At 32.3% G+C, this 18,597-nt stretch overlaps 1 protein-coding gene across 4 annotated transcripts in view; it reads right to left on the bottom strand.

The window, feature by feature from the left end:
• Nucleotides 1-18,597, bottom strand: part of LOC141449021 (uncharacterized) — a 72,655-nt gene that overhangs the window by 2,428 nt on the left and 51,630 nt on the right. The window contains exons 3-4 of one of the 4 annotated variants that reach the window (XM_074118018.1): nucleotides 7,505-7,585; nucleotides 7,315-7,429 (exon numbers count right to left, since the gene is read on the bottom strand). The exons of 2 other annotated variants lie outside the window; for them this stretch is intronic. The gene's annotated coding sequence lies outside the window, so the exon portion shown is untranslated. The remainder of the gene's footprint in view (nucleotides 1-7,314; nucleotides 7,430-7,504; nucleotides 7,586-18,597) is intronic. One more of the 4 variants, XM_074118019.1, reaches the window with a different exon arrangement.

Genomic DNA, 18,597 nt, shown 5'->3' with positions numbered 1-18,597 from the left:
ATTTAGAAAAATCTTTATAAAAACAATAGGCTTGTCGAATTTTGCTACATTTGGCATTTCGCCACAGTAAAAAAATTAGTGAATACATTTAAAGATTGGTCTCTGCAAGAAGGAAAACCATTGCGGGCATTAGAACATAACATGAGACAGAGACGGTTGGATTGAAGGCACTTTTTAGGCCTCATAGCGTAATGGAGATGGCGGATGAGGAAGACGAAGCTGAATCTAAAAAAAAACCTTATGATAATGCATCAATACGTAAGTGTTCAAGCAATTGCATCAACTACTCAATGCATTGTTGAACAGTGCTGTATTCATCTGCAGGCCAAATTAGTGATCTGGTAAAACTCCAAACTTTGCTATGGCGATATCCTAAAGTTCCAAGAGACGACATTAAGCTAAGGAGTAGTAAAAACTTACCCGCATGGCTAGCCCTAAAAGTGGATGGCGGTATAGCGTCGTGCTTATACTCTGCCGTTAATGACCAAGGTGGTTAATAAGCTGTGTCTTAATTAATGATGCAGTCTTGACTGCACTGTTCTTAATTATATAGTTTATTTTTACATCATCATTATGTCTTGATGAGTAAGAGAACCGCGGTGACGAGTGCAGAAGGGTCAGGGCGAAGGCCCGCCTGGAGCCGTGCAGATCTTGGTGGTATTGTCTCTCGACATCTTCGACCTTTTTTTACAATGAGAACGCTTGGCAATGCCAGAGGGAGCTCCAAATAGAATCTTGCAGGATGGGCGAATGTAAGTAGTTCGATGTTATGGTGCAAGGTAGTTTATTAGCATCTTCGGAAGATGACTAAGAATTTCAGAAGTGATGAGATCAAAATCTGGAATATTTCTAGACTGAAGATTCTTGATAGTAAAGTCTACGTCTGATGGAGTGGAGTACAAGGGCTCTGCCATTTATGCGGAGGTGTATTTACAGGACTGTAATGTTCGCATTTACAGTACATAGGTGCCAGATTGTTACTGAGAGAGATACCGTTTGTAATCAGGTTATACTAAAATAGGCATAAGATTTTTCAGTTCTCGACGTATATAAATTCAGTTTCACTAGTCTCGCGTATTAAATATAGTAATAGTAATAGTGTAATAATCGAGTATACAAGTCTATAGTACGTCGTTTTGTCTTTAGGCTAACGTGCCCGTTGGCCTTTGTTCATCACGAGAAAATGATTATATTAAAAGATTTCTTATATATTCCAAGAACAATCTAGATTTTACCGTAACAACCTACTTCTTTTTGTAAACTTCATCTACATTTTTATAACAGTACAATGATGAATATGTTTTTTTGAAATTAAAAAAAAGAAGTAATTTAGCAATAATTAAGTAAATCAAGAACAAGGACACTGAAAATAATTGAAAAAAAAGAGCACATTAGCTCTATAAATCGACTGAAAAAAGAAATTAGTAACTGTTTAATTTAACACTTCATTATTAACAAAGAAAGAATATCGCAAAAACCTTTTAACATTTCAAATTGACAAAAAATAAAAAACAAAAAGACGCAAGAGGGTTGGTGTAATAGGAAACTTGTTATTGTTTGGCCTACATTCTCGCTAACAAACCTGTCTTTTCTACCAATCATTGTGGCCGATACTTTTTTAATAATGACGTTTAAATATTATATTATTTATTTACTCTATTCCTTCTCTGTTCAGTCCATCCTTTACTTCTTTAAACAACGAATTTATCTGTTACATAAAATTGTAAAACCTTTGTTATGTTTCTTCAGTTTCCTTATAACAATAATTGTTATGAAGATAGCAGCACATTGCAATCTACTCTACTTTATGAACTAAAAACCTGGCGAAATTTGAAGGAATTTTTATAAAAGATCCCTTCTTCCTACAAATATGTAATTGTTTTTTGTAGACGTCTTAAATAAATCTGGTACATAATTTTTACGTTTTTTTGTGTTAGCTAGAGGGACATCATATATCGTAATGAGACAATGGCAGAACATTGCTCCTTTTGCTGGGAAGTGTGTATCAAGAAAGATGTATTCAAACATTGATTTGGGAAATGTTTACCTTGGAAAACTTAATGTATTCTCCAATACGTAGGTTCTAGAGCTACTCTCGCTACGGAAAAAATAAATGCTAGACTATCTAACTATATGGATATTCGAGTAGGCCCTGGCCTAGGCTAGCAAAGATTTATACTACTACAAGAAAAATACAAACATCACATTATCCAACAACTTCAATATCATCTAATGTAATCTTGAACCTGAGCCTTCTTAAGGAATAAATTGCGAACATTTGTATTGTACCCGTATCCCTTTAGAACATGAAGCAATCAGCATCAGCAGAGGCGAGCCATCGCTCGTCATTTCAATCATCATTTATTCCATTTTGGTTTCCAAGTTCAGGAAATACTGTATCTCGCCATCATACCATACCTTGTAAGACAAATAAAGTATATCATTTCTTAAAAGTTTTGAAATTACAATAACATCATTTATACTAAAATAATGAAATGATAAGTTCGTTGAAAACTATTTTCTGGTCAGTTTTGCTTCCAGGTATGTAGATCTTGAGTAACACTGAGTAACAACAGATTACTGAATAACTAAAGAACAGTCAATCATTGCGTAATAAATAAAAGAGTGTGGCAGAAATTTTTAATCGAAAGTACTTTGTAGCAATCAGGCAAACCCATCATTAAATATAGATGCAAATCTGGACCAGTCAGAATTAAAGGACAGAAGTTTTTGGTTGATGGATTAAATTTAGTGAGATTACCGAACATTGTGGATCCAAACAAGAATTTATTATAAATTACTCAACTTTCATTTTTAAAAACATGAGCTTTTGTAGGATAAAGTTAGCTCGTATTGCTGAAAAAAACTCCTCTATTTCTTGTACATGTCTAAACAAGCAGTATTTGGAATTATTCAAATTAATATTTATCGAGACAGCTTTGCATTTCAATGACGCATTTGAAAATAGGACACAATATTTCACATAAGATGATCTTTCGATATCATAACTAAATTAGTTCGTTAATAACGAATACAGATTGCAACACAGAAGCTAGAAAGATAAACTACTCTCAATAGCAATCTATATCATACGAGTACATGTGGTTACCATGTTATTTAAATTATTGTTATTAATAATAATTAATTTAAAAAGTATATATGTATATGTAGGTTATTTTTTTAAATATTCGCAGCTAAATGTAACTTCCTGTATCTTGAGGTACACTTATTATTGAGTACTTTCAAAAGAAGACAAATTGTAGAGAAAGTTGAACATAGAAATGCATGCATTCTAATGTTTAACTATTATTACTCTTTTATTCTATATAAAGTAGATGCAGATCACGGAAATCTCCAAAGAAACAAGACGACAGAAAGAAATGACGTGATAACATCTTTACTAAGCAATAGAAAAAAACAGAAATGACAATGTTAAGGTTTTCAAATGATGAACGATTTCTTAAACATGTGAAATTTTCACTAAAATTGCCAAAATAAACAAATTAGATGCGAAAATACAAATAGTAGAGGAAATATGGGTAGAGAAATGAGGGGAATTACTTAGTATTAGGAGGAATTACTTATTAATAGAGGAATTGCTGAGAGAAATAACCTCCAGATTCTTAAATAAATACCCAGATTATTTATTATTACATGAATCAAGTGAAACTTATGATGGATTCACTAAAATGATTTAGAATAAAGAACAATGAAGTATCCTGGCAAACTACAATAGCTTTGGCTAAGCTGGGTGCCGAGGTATAAATGTAGGTATTGAAGATTTGAAGGAAACAGAGGGCTTTAAAGACATTCCAAAAATTCAGAGTGGACAAGGAACCGTTCAAGTTTGTCGGGAGAATCCTGAAAAAACTAACACACGGACTCCACGGCAAATCGAAAATTGTGCTGAGGAAGATCAGTAGCCAAGAGGAGTAGTATTCCTCCCAAAGTGCTTTTCTTAAAGCGAACTTACATGAATGCCAATAATAAACATTTATTAAAAACTTCAAAAAAGAATTTTATCTAAAGTGAGAAATGACAGATAAGATTTTTTTATTTAATTTTATTAACTAAAGTACATAATTTATTCAATATTTTTGTTAAAGGTAAATAAAAAGGAAATTAATTTGTATTTAAATTGAATAATTATCGTCAAGTAAATATAGGAATATAAGGATCAGATAAAGTATTTAGTGAAACTGAAGTAAATAAATAATTGTCGTGGCAATGTTAAGTTAAAAATAAATATACAAATTCATGATGAAGAAATCATATGAAATCACTGCTATTTATATAATGTTAGCCACAATGTTATTATTAAGCATTAGTATTAATATTATTTAAACGATTTCATGAGGGAATGTAATGTTGACTTCCTCTGAGGTCCGAAATGATGGGTTTAGCTGGCGTTATATTAAAGATTTCTTCTTGTATTCAGGATCGCCATAAACCCGTTCCTAGGGAAAAAAACGTCTCGACTCTAGAGTTCTAATAGTAAGAGCTGAAATACATCTTCAGATCTGGTACACTAAATGCCCTCCCAAAAAAATCTATTTTAAACGAGATTTCCTGATGCAAGTTCAACTGAATATCAAGTTTAAGGTCACTTTCAGAGATATTTTGTACACGCGGTCGCAAGTAACAGAAATTTGGATAACAAACAACTAATTAAAAGGTAATTACTAACATCAAGTCTCCAGAAAAAGCGGAAACAGCAAGCAACATAAGAGAAACAAACAATTAAAAAACTTATTTATGATAAAACGAAAATTAGCGCTTCTAACAAACAGAATAGATGTTTGCTTTTGGAAATAAATTACAAACTGTTGGAAGGTTGTAAAAAAAGAATCAAAAAAACAACTTTTATTGGCCGTCGCTTATATCTCTTCATTTTCTAATATTAGAGTTTAAAGTCTAAACAAATCGAGATTGAAAAGCAACGTTCAGCCTCTTTAGTTTCTTCTGTTAAAACAAACATTTACTTTAATCTGCCAAACAATTTTTATTGCTTGTTATTCTGCTTATAAATGAATTTTGTTTATAAATTGAGCTAACTTCCAACCTCCCGGGATTGCAATAGATATCTGAACTGAGAGTGCTAATAAGTTCATAAGGTGGTACACTAAAAGAAAAAGAAAGTGCAACGCTTTTATAGGAACAATTAATAAACTGGGTGGGAGTCACAAATAAGGTGTTGTATGTTATTTTTAAGGACACCTATTGGCTGTGGTAGTGGTGGTAGATGAAGGTCAGTGATGTAAGAGTTTGGGCCACTGGGTGGTGTTTCGACCACTTCCTCATATCTGGGCCGCCAGCAGCAGCTGACCCAAAATCTCCGTCTACTTTCTTCTAGCGCGCATACACAATCAGCCCTCCTCGTCAACGCAAACATTACCCTTTCACAATTTTAATTTCTTTATTTTATTTACCCAGTAAATTAACACAGAAATAAGCATACAAAGAAGCTTTTTCTCTTCTGAACTAGACTTAATCAATAAAAGAATGAATTGACGACAAAAATGAAATTTTTTGCAGAAAGTTTTAGTAATTCTTTATTAAAATAAATAAATCGAAATAGGCAATGAAGACTTACAATTAGACTCGCAATGATGATTGATTACGCTTAGGACAAACAGTTGTGAAGTTGTTGTGTGCAACTACTTTTTTTTTAGCAAAATACCCAAGTTCATCATTGCAGCACTCATGCTCATTCACACCACATAGATTACTGCTGCAGTACATTCCATGGTGACATGCATTTGACTTGGATTAAGCCGCGCCGTTACTATATAATCTACAACTTAGCAGAACCCTTCATAACGAGTTTCTTGAACATATCCAAACGGTATAAAAAAAAAATAACAAATTCGAAAAGTATAATTTTAATGCTTAGACCATCCTTGTACTGTATAAAGTCAGAACACCACCTGCGGAGAGTTTATTCTGATTTCCGTTGTGTTAACTACATAAAGACGGTGATATGACATGTTCAATCAGTCGAACTGAAGAGAAGGAGCAAACACGCTCGAAACTGAATAATAAAATTAAAGTAATTAATAGTAATAATAAAAAGTGGAATTTCCCATTAAAATGATTCGGTTGTACAGATAAATGCGATTATTAATTTTTTTAACTTCTTATCTGCATTTTCATCGTTTCTGAAACTGCATATTCCTTGCTATAAAGTATTTTGAAGCAAAATAGAGTTCGCCGTTGTGTAGTAAGCAAACCAGTGATAAGTAAACCAGGGTTCAGACAAGTGTCAGCAATGTTTTCTTACTCGAGGGGCAAAAATAAAATCCTAGAGAATTTTAATCTTCCCATACTGTAAATTTCTTTATTTCTATAGCATATTTTTTAATTAGAAGTTTTTTAAAATGTGCTGTAAGTTTGCAGTGCTGAATAAAATCTTCAATATTATGATTTTTCATAAACATGCGTGCTATGATGGTTAAAATAAATGATTGAATAGTTTTTGTAAATTGTAATTTAATTTAAAAAAAAAAAAAAATCTCGCCCTCTGAAAGGTATTTTGTGAACTTATGTGCAGCAGTGTACTTATTTCGCTTTTGAATTATAACATTAAAATAGCGTTTACATACATTCAGCAAACAATTGGATGATATCTACAGAGTTGGATGTAACTTTGCGTGGAAAGTGTATCTAATTTGATAACATATGGAAAGAAGAGCAGGACACAGTTTTCGCCACTTTTTTAACAAAAAAGATGGGAAACTCTAGTTAATAGAGAATTTGAATGTTCCCTAATAATAATATAAACTTAGGCCTTGATGAGCAATTCTGTTTCTACCTTCCTCTAACTAAAAAAATTCTTCAGATATTGGGGGGTGGGAAATTAAAGAATTTCCATTGGTTTAAAGCTCAAGTGAATTCATATTTTTTGCAAAAGTTACGAGATTAAAATTGTCCCTCATTTTTTATCTTTCTTTTATAGTTTCTGTTGTTATTCAAACTTGAGTGCCCACTGAAATAAGTACTTAATGAGGAAAAATTATAATTAGCTAGAGATAAGTAGATCTTGCAACTGAAGGAGATTACTATGTCTTATCAAGCTCAAAATTACAAGTAACCAACGATTGCTTGCAGACTCTGAAAGAAACTCCAATACATTCTGATTGCCCTTAATCCAAGATAAAGATTGTAAAGAGCACACATTGTTTCTTCTGCTTCATGCAGCATTACGAGGCACAAGGCACAGAAATAATGTACTTCCAATACTTAGATTAGTGATCAACACTAATCAGAAGCCTTAATATGACAGAGAAACAAATATCTTTCAAAGATATACTTCACCTGGATGGCATGTAGCGAAGAAATGAATATTCCATATAAGACTTCAATTGTGAGATCAAGAACAATGCTTCCTTCTATATAACCATTTCCTTCTTTGCATAAAGATCTTAAAATCCTATATCAAAGAGAAACTGTAAAAACATGATAAAAGGATTACAATATACTATGTTTAATTATTATTTTTTCTTACAAAGGTTTGAAATCCTTTAGGTAGCCCTTCGCCGAACGGACACAAGATCTGCTGAAGTCATTAGGTGAACACTTCTGTGAACTTTCCAATTTACTTAGTTAAAGTCATAATCATATGTGCAAAGTACATTACAGAATATGGAAAATACCATACAAAATTCTATCAAAAGTGAATTATTCTAATCCATATGTACGTTTCAAAAAAATTATTGGCTTCAATAAATATGAGATTAAAAGTGTATCACTAGAACATTTAAACAAGATAAAACACATATCAGAACATAACTGTTCTTTTAATGTTTACATAGTGTCAAATTACTATTTTTTGTAGAACATTTTTTATGCAATCAAATTGTGATTTAAAAATACTGGAAACAAAATCTTTATTTTAATTCAAAATAGAGTAAAATGAAAAACAAAATAGAAATAGAAAACTTTCTAGGCATGCTCTCATTTGGTGAATAGTTCATTCGGATACCGCTAGATAGCATGAGGGTCCTAAAATTAAATGTATGCAGTAATGAGCTGTGCAAGTTGATATTCTTACATCTCGGAACAATAATCGTTGACAAAGTGGTTAGATATTAGGCTTACACCGGAACTATTGTTTGTAATTCTCTGAGTTTAAATAAAAAAAATATCCGAGGTGTTACATTCACTCAGTCTATTTGACCTACTCCATTCTCGAACGTTGAATTTTTACTTAATACTGGCTGCAATACTTTTAACTAAATTGAATATAGAGCAAATGTTGCCAGTATAATTAAAAATATCTACATAGTGAACAGTTCGTTTAAAAGAGAAGTGGATCCGAGTTATTCCACTACAGTATTGCAGTAAGTTAACAATTGTGTGTTTAATTCTTCAACTCATGTCTGGAAGAGGTAGGCCTCGCACTTATCTTTGATAAAGGAGCAGCTCAGCACAACTTATTTTGTTATTCTTTTGTTTTAAATTCTTTTCCAAGTTTTTTCACACAAATTGCGACTGCATTCTTATCTCAAGATTTGATTGTCGCTATCAATGGAATCGAAGGCGCTTGACAATGATGAAGACCTCGAGGAACAGATAGAAAGAAAAGCAAAATGATACAAAATTAGGCAAATGGTGTTTTCTGAAAAAAAAGAAGAAATTTCACAACTCATGTTAGAAGCTTAAAAGCAATCCTATTCTATTTCTAGTATTAACAATGAATTCAATCTCAAAATCGATTTTTTAAGAATTTTTTACGTTCAGTTAACACGAAAATCATATTACCAAGAAGTTAGTTAGATAACTAGTAAAATCATTTTTAACTGAATGAGCAACAACATGTCTACAAGCCGTAAAAAACTTTCAACAAAACATCAAGAGGTTTCTCCTCGTTTTAGTTTGAGATCTTAGTTCTGTTTCGGGCCTCTTGTATCATCGACTAACTCAGTTAATGTATACACTATAAATACGTCTAAGACTCAGTGCCTGATGATTTGTCTAGGTGTATAATCATGAATGACATTGTAAAAAAAATCGGCAACTCAAAATGAAATCTGTTAACTAAAAATGAAGTTGAAAACAAATTAAATAGGTATTCCTTGATAACCAGACACTTATTTTAAAAATAGCGATACAAGCTTTTACGCATTCTTCTGAAATTAAATATTTCTACGAATAAGACAACGAAATGTATTAAAACGAAAATCAAAAATATTTTTGTAGACAGTCACGAGATTTTACAAACGAGTTCACAAACAATATAAAATAACTGAAATTCTTTACTTAAATGAAAATGTCTGCTTTCTGTCACTTTATATTCATTAAAAAATGTAAATTTATTAGGTAACTAAAGATAACACCCAGGATTGTACGGAATCCAATAATATACAACCAAACTGTATGTAAAAATGCAGCAAAAAAAAAAAGAGAAAAAGCGAACATTAAGAATTCCACATAGACTGCAAATGTAAATTTTCACTTTCATTACTAACATCTATCGCAAAATGTTATTTTATTATTTCTAAACAGTAACGGTTTGAATGTCACAAACTGATTCACTGCAAGAAGTGAAAATACTTTGCAGTAGCTGTTTACGATTTCCTTTCACCTGGTCTAACGTTGGTCAGTGTGCCCACAAACTGTTAAAGAGCAGATACAATAAAAACTTTTGTTTTTGTGGTCGTTTGTTGCATATACCACCACCATGTAATTGGTTTGTGTAATATTTTCTATCTCTGTAGGAAATGTTTTTACGGAAATTACGCTGAATTTATTAACGATTAAACATTCTCTTTAATGTGTTGCTATTTATTTAAATTGCTGGACTTCTGTACTTCCATAATTGCGAATAAAACGTTTATCGTTTTATTTTAAAATGGAATTGCAGTAAAAAATATTCTTTTAATATTTATTGCGAAAAAATAGGCTATAGGTACTTGCAAGAATAATTAGTTATAAAGGCCAAACTTTTAAAAAACAAAACGAGGCCATGATGACCTTATTTCTAAAAAAAAAGGACTCAAGTTACGGAAGAGGTCAATTCTGTAATGCGATATGTTGATGAGATGTTAAAGACACTCCTCACGAGGAGTTGAAGGATATTCCTTCTGGTTTTATCAACATCTTATCCTAGATATGATCGTTACGAATCTCGTCTTACCGTCCCGAAGAACTTGAATGCACTGGTACAAGCAACCCCTCTTTTTACCCAAACTCCTGCAGATACAATAAATATCATTGCACATTGCTAATCAGCAGTGCAACACACTAGGGATTCTCCTCAATCTCCCACTAACTGCACTACTTACCGCAGTACTAGAAAAGAGAACAGTGTACCATAAAGGTACAATGCAGAAAAAGGACGTAGAAAACGGCTATTTCCCAAACTGGACATCAAAGATCCCCAGAACATGAATTGCAACTGCCTTTGCATGAGATCGTAAACGACAAATAAAAAGCCTTTTATGGCTGTTAACCTATGAATGGAACTAAGTTAAATGATTATTCATTATTTAAACAGTTTTTCCCTCAAACTTTAATGAATAATCCACAAATTTTGAAAAGCTTTCTGTTAAAAAAATATATCATTTTCAAATTTCCTGGTAGTAATGCAATGGGAAACTGTTTTTAGAACTGACCTGGCAATTTTCCTGGCAAGCTTCTTTAAAGAAATAGGTGTAGACTTGTTAGTTTTCTTTTTTCACAACTTACTGGAGAGAAGAAAGATGGACTTACCAAAAAATTTTCTATTTTAAAGCCATAATCAAAGAATATTATAATCATTCAACAAAATAATTAAATTAAATTTCCTATTTGACTGTTTATCTTAAACTTGAGTCAAACACTTAAAAAAACAATTTAAAGACTAGTATAACAGCAACGATAGCTGTGACCCGAATTATTGAACGAACTTTCTGTCTGGAAAAACAACGCACGTTTGTCCGAATAAACCGATAGGGACCAGGTTCTAACCTAAACGTACACTCCTTTGGTAGTTAATCTTTGAGAAGTGGTGAATAGCACATTACAGGAGCCTCGAAGTAAGTATAGATATATTTTCCTAGCGCAACAATTCAATAAAAAAATGCTTTTTGGCAGTCTTAACCTTTTGGAGCCTAATAAATAGTTAATCTCCGCTCTTACAAGTCTTGCCAGTCCAGAAAAATATTTAAACTTTCTTTAAAAGCGCTCTGAAGACTGAAGAACGGCAGCAGCAATTACTAATAAACGGTAAGTTTTAAATTAAAAATAAAGAACAGTTAATGAAATAAAAATAAAATGAAAACATTATTAGATAAATAATGGCCATGTTGTCTAGTCTACATAACAAACCACTGCTTATATTATAACAAAAAATTAATCATAAAGAAATAAATAAACGTTTAGAAACCTGGGCGCCACAATGCGTGGGTAAGAGAGAAGGAGTTATCGTTCTGTAATAGTTGGAGACGCCAATCAGAACTGGTTATCCAAACTAATTAGCCAGTAATTTTTAACAAGATCGTTGGCGCCACATTTAAATAAATAACATAGAACGAGTGTCTACTGCTTGAACAGCACGCAAAACGGTTTGGCCTTTATCAAGAAATTCGGGACAAATCTGAGGGTTATCCCTTTCTACAATATTATGAGTTTTGAATAATATGTTATTTAATTTTTATAAACTACTTTCCTGGATATTAGTTCAGATTTCGTTAGTCGCTAAATATCGAAACCTCCGACAATCAAGAAGAGATTTCCGGTTTGTTGAAATGAAAGTTATGAGTTTAAACAAAATGTTAGTAGATTGTTCCTGGTAAATTTGTTTAGAAAATCACCGCAAAAACTAATCTGCCATTCACAATTTCTCCAATGAAACATTTATTTTGTTTTCTTCTGTTAACGCTCGTTTTTGTGATTTGTGAAAGAAGAAATTCAAAACCCAGGAAGGTTGGTTAAATGAGTACGTTTTGGGACAATAATGAGTGAGGTTTAAGTAACCACTGGACTGTTTGTAAGATGAGGCGTGAATTAATGGGTTGCTAATTTGTCCATTGGATTCGCTAAGCCCCAAGTTGCCTAAAATCAACTACATAAGTAAAGTTCATGAAGAAAGAGCGAGAATTCTTTATCAATTCCTTAAACGAGGTTCTAAGCCAGGAATGCAAAGCATTTTCTACCCCTGTTTGAGGAATAGAATTTTTTTAAAAACAAGATCTGATAAAAAAAAGGAGGCTGCATCATAATATCTACTAGTTGCCTCATGTGTACGATTAATATTTCATTACAATTTGTTCTTTTATCTTTATTTATCTTTTATTACGAACGACAATAATAAAATTATTAAAACAATAAAATTTACGATGTAAGCGCTAAATACCGCACCAAAGAACAGAAATTAGTGATCTAAAAATTAAAAATTTTGCATATGTGAAGCTCAACGAAATCCTTTTTAAGCAAGGACTAAAACAAATTTATGAATAGTTTTACTCACTTTTAATTTTAACCCCGGCTTTAGAAAGATGATTTAAATTAGGATTTTAATTGTCTACTTTATGGATTTGAATTTTCATTAGAAGTGTAGTTTGGTTTCGCTGAGAAAAAAATGGGTTTTTACAAACTGTTTTAATTGCAGTATTTATACGATGCATAAGCATAATGCACCCTGTATTGTTCCAATGTAAACCTCATTCACCATGGTTTGTTTTAAGTTGCAGCAGTACCCCCAGCAATCAGGAAAAGACTTGAGCACGAAAATAATAAGAGTTGTAAAACCAACATCGAACTATTATTCTTGCCTTCAAGTTAACATTTCAAGAGGTTAAAGCCATTGTTAGTACGAAAAGCCATTCATCTGCTCACATTATTCTTAAGACTTACATATGTCCTAAAATACTATACGTACACAGCAGTAAGCAAAAATATTCGCTAGTCTTCAGGCTTAACACCAGAATAAAGAAGACCAATATCCCACCCAAATCATCAACAAGCTGAACTGAATAATTGAATCTAATAATCTGAGAATATTAATTAGTTTCGAAGAGTAGGGGATATAACAATGTATTTGTATTTTGATAATTAATAAATTAGATAATTGTACGAAATAGCGAACTCTAAAAAAAACCTTATGAAAGTATCGAATAATTAATTGAAAAAAGCAGACTCACATCTAGAAATACTGTTCAATAAAACTTACAGATCAAATCCCAAGGCCTATCTATCATGGAGAATCTTTAAGGAAACGGATTATTACTGTTGAATTTGACATTCAAAGGTCATGTTCTACTAATAGAAATATATCTAGCAGAAGGAAGAGGTTTTTGTGTTGGATAATTTTTCGAATGAAGTAACACTAAATAATTTATTTTTTGTACAGATATCGAATTGCAAATAATGTTTGATTTATTTTTAATATAATGGCGTCTACGATTGAGAAGGGAAATTGATAAATGAATTTGGTTGGGGAAAATTTTCATCTTAGTCTCCTGATTTCCATTTCATAATTTCAACTTTGTGGGTGTACGTATACATATATGCTGATTGACAGATGTTGTATAACTTCAAACTTTGCAACAAATTATTAAACTAAAAATTAAAAAAAAATGCGTGAAACAATCACGAATTTCTCTTGCTTTAATTATAGCACTTCCAACGCACATTTCTCGAATATAAATGTATTCACATAAAATACATATTTAGTTATCAGCAATGGTGGTCACACTTTGATTCCACACCTTCTTCTTTAATCTCCCTCTGATAATATTATCCTTCCCTCATCAGACATATACCACAAACCAAGTTCTGTAGAACTCACTTTTAAGTTGTTACGGATGTTGGTTTAGTGGTTATGAAGCGTGGTTTTGTAAGTGAGAGATCCTCAGTTCGAAACCCGCTTATAGCTACTGTTTATTTGTTACAAAAAAAAAAAACGTCATCAATACTAAAACATGTTCTTCCGCCCGTTTTGATTAAAATATTGTATTTGCAAATTAGCAGCTGTGTAACCTGCATTGCCATAAGGAATTATAACATTCACCAACAAGAATCAAGTAACATTATATGGATACTTTTAAATGGCTAACTGTTTAAAATGCCAATTCTTTCTCATGAGAAATATTTCTGTACTCAGAAAACTATAATTGTATGTTAAGTGAATGAGTTACTTATATCTGACAGATTTTAACAGCAAAAAATTAGATCCTAGTTTTTACAAAGCGAACAATTATTATATTTTATTAAGGGAATCTTGTACACAAAGGTGAACCATAAGTTTTAAAAGAGGTCTGCACAACTGCTGTTCTCAGACATAGATGTAATTTTATTGCTTAATCACGTCGCGAGAGTCACAAGAAATGACTGGTAGAACATATTACAAACATAAACAGTCATAAACCAACAAAACTAAACAATCCAAGACACGAATTTTGCTTGAAAGTATATTTGTAGGTCACTAAACAACTTTGTGACGCAGCTGCAAAAATATATTACATTATCCAAAATAACACTAGTAACAGAAATGTAACTGCCGGCTGTAGGACTTAAAATAAAATACCATCTCTGCATTAAATATATTTTATGAATGCCAGAGTATTATTTCAGTCCTCTCGGGTAAAATATATGATGGTAATTGGAAAGTTAATTGAACGCCAAAACTAACACCAGACTAACAGAAACATAAATAGACTGCGCAAATTTTCATTTAACTTAAAAAAAACTTGAGGTTTTTACATCTCCTCCGGATAGATTTTTGCTAATTTAATTCAGAAACCGAAGATTACAGACGTTTAATGCTGTCCCATTATGTCAACAAGTTATACTTATAATAATGCTAATTGTGAAATTTCACTTTTTATTCTGGTAGACGTATTCTCCTCAAAAATTAGAATTTTAGGAACGTTTTAATGTTCATTAATTTATTTCATTAAAAATTGCACTAAATAAATAAATTTCTGTATTCATCTAGTTAATTGTTCTAAAGGAAGGATTTCTTTAGGGGCAAGTCTAACATTACCTTTCCATGAGAACACTTTCGAAAAATCAATATCCTGGAGGAAAAGCAAGAAATAACAGTACAACGAGCATCACTGGAGTCTAAACAATCTGTCAAAGAGAGTCAGACGCATAACAACAGCTCCTCTTAATGCATTTCAGCTAAATAAACTAACCTTCTGACGGAAATTAACCGTTTTGATTTCACTGAGCTTGACTGAACGTGTATGCACTATGCTATTATACTATTAATATGGATTTGTTAAATGTAAAAAATGTTTAATAACTAAAATATAACACAACGCTATTCTAAAACAAACATTGTATCTACTTGCAAAGAGTACATGCTAGAACTAGATACCATAGACAAAGAATGCTTTATTCTTTTAAAACGGAGTGTGCTCCGAACCTCTCTATTCTTAAAAGTTTATCCCTAACTACAATCAACATCTGTCCATAGTAGGGAATCAGGATATCCTACTGCCAGCAAACGTTAAAAGCTCCCTTCATATTAGTTAAGGAGGGAGTAAAAGGGAGAAGCCAACAGAAATATAAATAGACAAGATCCAAGTCTACAAGAAGATTCAGCACTAAACATCCACTGCCGACTGAATTTTCCATAATCCAATTCTTACTTAAGTTGAATATTTAACTATGTACGAGTAATTAGAATTTAAACCTTTAATTTGCGAAACATAATGGATATTTATGCTCAAATTTGTTTGTTATACAATTATAGTACGAGATTATGGAATTTTACCCAGAGATTCTCAATATACACTAAATAGTCAGAGATCCCAATGTTAAGTCCCAGTAGACTCCACGAATGGCAGTTTACTCGACTAGAGTTCGTAGACAGTGAGCACTAACTATTCTGTACGCTTCGTAAAAATTACTTAAATTTAGAAACACGAGCGCTTATGACCGACCGCAAAGTCGATGATCCACGAAAAAAAATATACATCTTTTAAAACAAAATAATTAAAATTTATAAAGTAACGTGATTTATATTTCTTAATCGAACGATCTGCTGTGTGCCCAGTGTTTACTTAAACAATTTAGCGTTGCTTGCGAAGTTCTTAAAAGTATGTTATTATTACAGAGTTGTTTAAGCTTGTAAGAAAGCACCTAGCTCCCTGAAGGGACGTCAAACATTCGGGATGTATTCTCCATGAATTCAAACGGAAAACATGCAATTGGAAAACTGCATCTATGACTTTCTCAGATACTTTACTGTAAATAATGGACAAAGAAGAAATAATCGAATGATTACTTTAAAAAAAAATCGATCGCAATTCACACCATACGAAGTATATTTTCTTTTGGTGATTCACTCAAGTTCTCTCCATAAAGACGTTCATTCTGAGACTCCCTCTTTCACTTGAATGTAGTTTCATACCTCAAACAAGTCTTTCATTTCAAGAAATGAATTATGCTTGCCTTTACTTCAAATTCAGGAATGCTCCTGAAGAAATTGCTATCCTGACCCCTGAGCGGGATGGCATTACTAAAATAATCTTGCTTTTTACAAATTCAGACGACGAGGTAAAAGTTTAATGAATTTTAAAACAAGATTTCAAGAAAAATATTTCTAGAGTAATGTGAATAACTTACGCACGATAATGCGTGACAGTATTCCACTTGAATATAATGAGAAGTATAAAATTTTACGTTCAGCTCAAGTGAACGTACCACAAAAACTTCCTCATAATTTGCAAGTGAAATTTTAGTTTCCGGGAATAAAATTATTTGCTCAATTAATTGTACATTTTTTTTTTAATAAGTTGTTTAAGGAAATATCAAATCAATGGGCCAATTTGCTAGCAGTTGGTATTGAAATTAACTCCGCCATAGTCGGTCCAAAGCCCTGCTGTTAATGGAGGAGGGAAAGCCTCCAGAATGGGCTAAGAATATCCAGCCGTCTCAGGAAAGTAAGAGCTATGTTTTGAAGAATGTATTATTAAAGCTGAAGTGCTACAAGGTAAGCATAGGTGCCTTGAAGGAGGTAGCCCCTCAACTATGGTGCTTTGGGCCAATCCTCCGTATACCTGAATGTATATATGATTGAATGAAAGCAAAAGAGAAGCACCGATATCGAAGAAATGGCTGCGACTTATAGAGAAAAGTGGCCTTTCTTTTGCAGATCCTCGACACCGTCAGGTAGAAGAGGATTCCGAATAAGCAAGTTATGTTGAACTCTCCTTTAAAAGAATTTAGTTTTGCTTTAGGTGTAAACCAAATAGACAATTAAGTCAGGAATAGGTCTTTTTTTTGTCATACCTCCAAATAAATGAGGCAATTCTTCGCCTAATTACCTTAAATTTTTCTAGTCCTAATGAAAAATTCATATTCATCACTCGTTCCAAGATTCATTGGGTTGGCTTCTAAAATTCACTGGCTTCTTCTTCTAAATACTGAAGGGTTATTAAATAAAAAAGGATGACACCCTGGATTTGTCTTTGGTTATGGATGATCATAATCTCATCCCTTCTTACTCAAAATCCAAACAAATACATTCGTCCTGATAAATGGTCTCGAACCCAACGTTTTTTTTCATCTAATGCCAGTCGTTGGCCATTTAGCGATAGATATGGTTCATATTTAGCCGTACTCAGTGCACAAACATGCAATATGGTACTGTTTTTGTTTTCTCTTTTCTCATAAGCACAATGCATATTATTATACTTGACTTTGCAATTTCTCTGTGAGTTATTGAGAAAATTGGAAACCAGCAAATTGTTTTAAATGAGAAATTAAGAGCCATTATTATTAGTTTGATCTGTCGTAAGCTAGTACATAAATCATGGATACCAATTTTAACTGGCAAGCACGGACTAATTTCTAAAAGACGGCAATATTTTCTCTGACTGGTGGAAAAGTTAAAAAAAAAGGGCAGTTTTGGTGTCACTTGGACACGACACGCTGTTTTGACGCAATTAAATAAACAATAAATGTGTCCATTTTTAATTGAACAAAATTTATCATCATTTAAATGAATTAAATTAATTGTAACAGTCAATTTTCCAATACATATTGATGCAGTAATAGTACAAATGATCGTTCAATTCAATGAAAGCATTTCGAAAGAAATGGCCTTTAAGTAACAATAAAAGTCACAGGTTCGCCTACATAAATAAATATTTGTAAAAGTAAGGTGTCTCGACTGTATTAATAGTGAGATACATGCACTACCAATCTACCTGCATCCTCAGCTGGGTCCAAAGATCATAGTGATTGGTTAAGAGAAGGAGTGGACACTGCGAAAGTAATATAATAACTAGGTCCAGATATGTCAGTTCTGCGCCGGTCTTAGCGCAAGAAGATATGATAGAAAGTAAACCAGGCTGATATTTAATTACTTCCTTTTTAATTATAAACCACCACCACAGATATACAATCGACGTACACTAACCACTACGCGCATATAGTCATACTATTTGTATAATATATGTTCACCTTTCACGAACTGGGGCCACTTTAATATTGTGCATATATGCCAAATGACGTAATATGAGCTTTAAAATACTACTTTGAATTTTTATTATTGATTTTTTTCTTCATTTAAAATCTCAAATTTAAATGTCTAATTTAATTAACGATCTGTGGAGAATGGCGAACACTCTTTTCAATAATTTGGACCCAATTCCCAGGAAG

This window comes from Rhodnius prolixus, unplaced genomic scaffold (genome assembly GCF_049639745.1).
Source record: "Rhodnius prolixus isolate KJV_2025 unplaced genomic scaffold, Rpr scaffold_2, whole genome shotgun sequence".
Classification (NCBI taxonomy): Eukaryota; Metazoa; Arthropoda; class Insecta; order Hemiptera; family Reduviidae; genus Rhodnius; species Rhodnius prolixus.
This window is presented reverse-complemented; position numbering and strand designations above follow the sequence as displayed.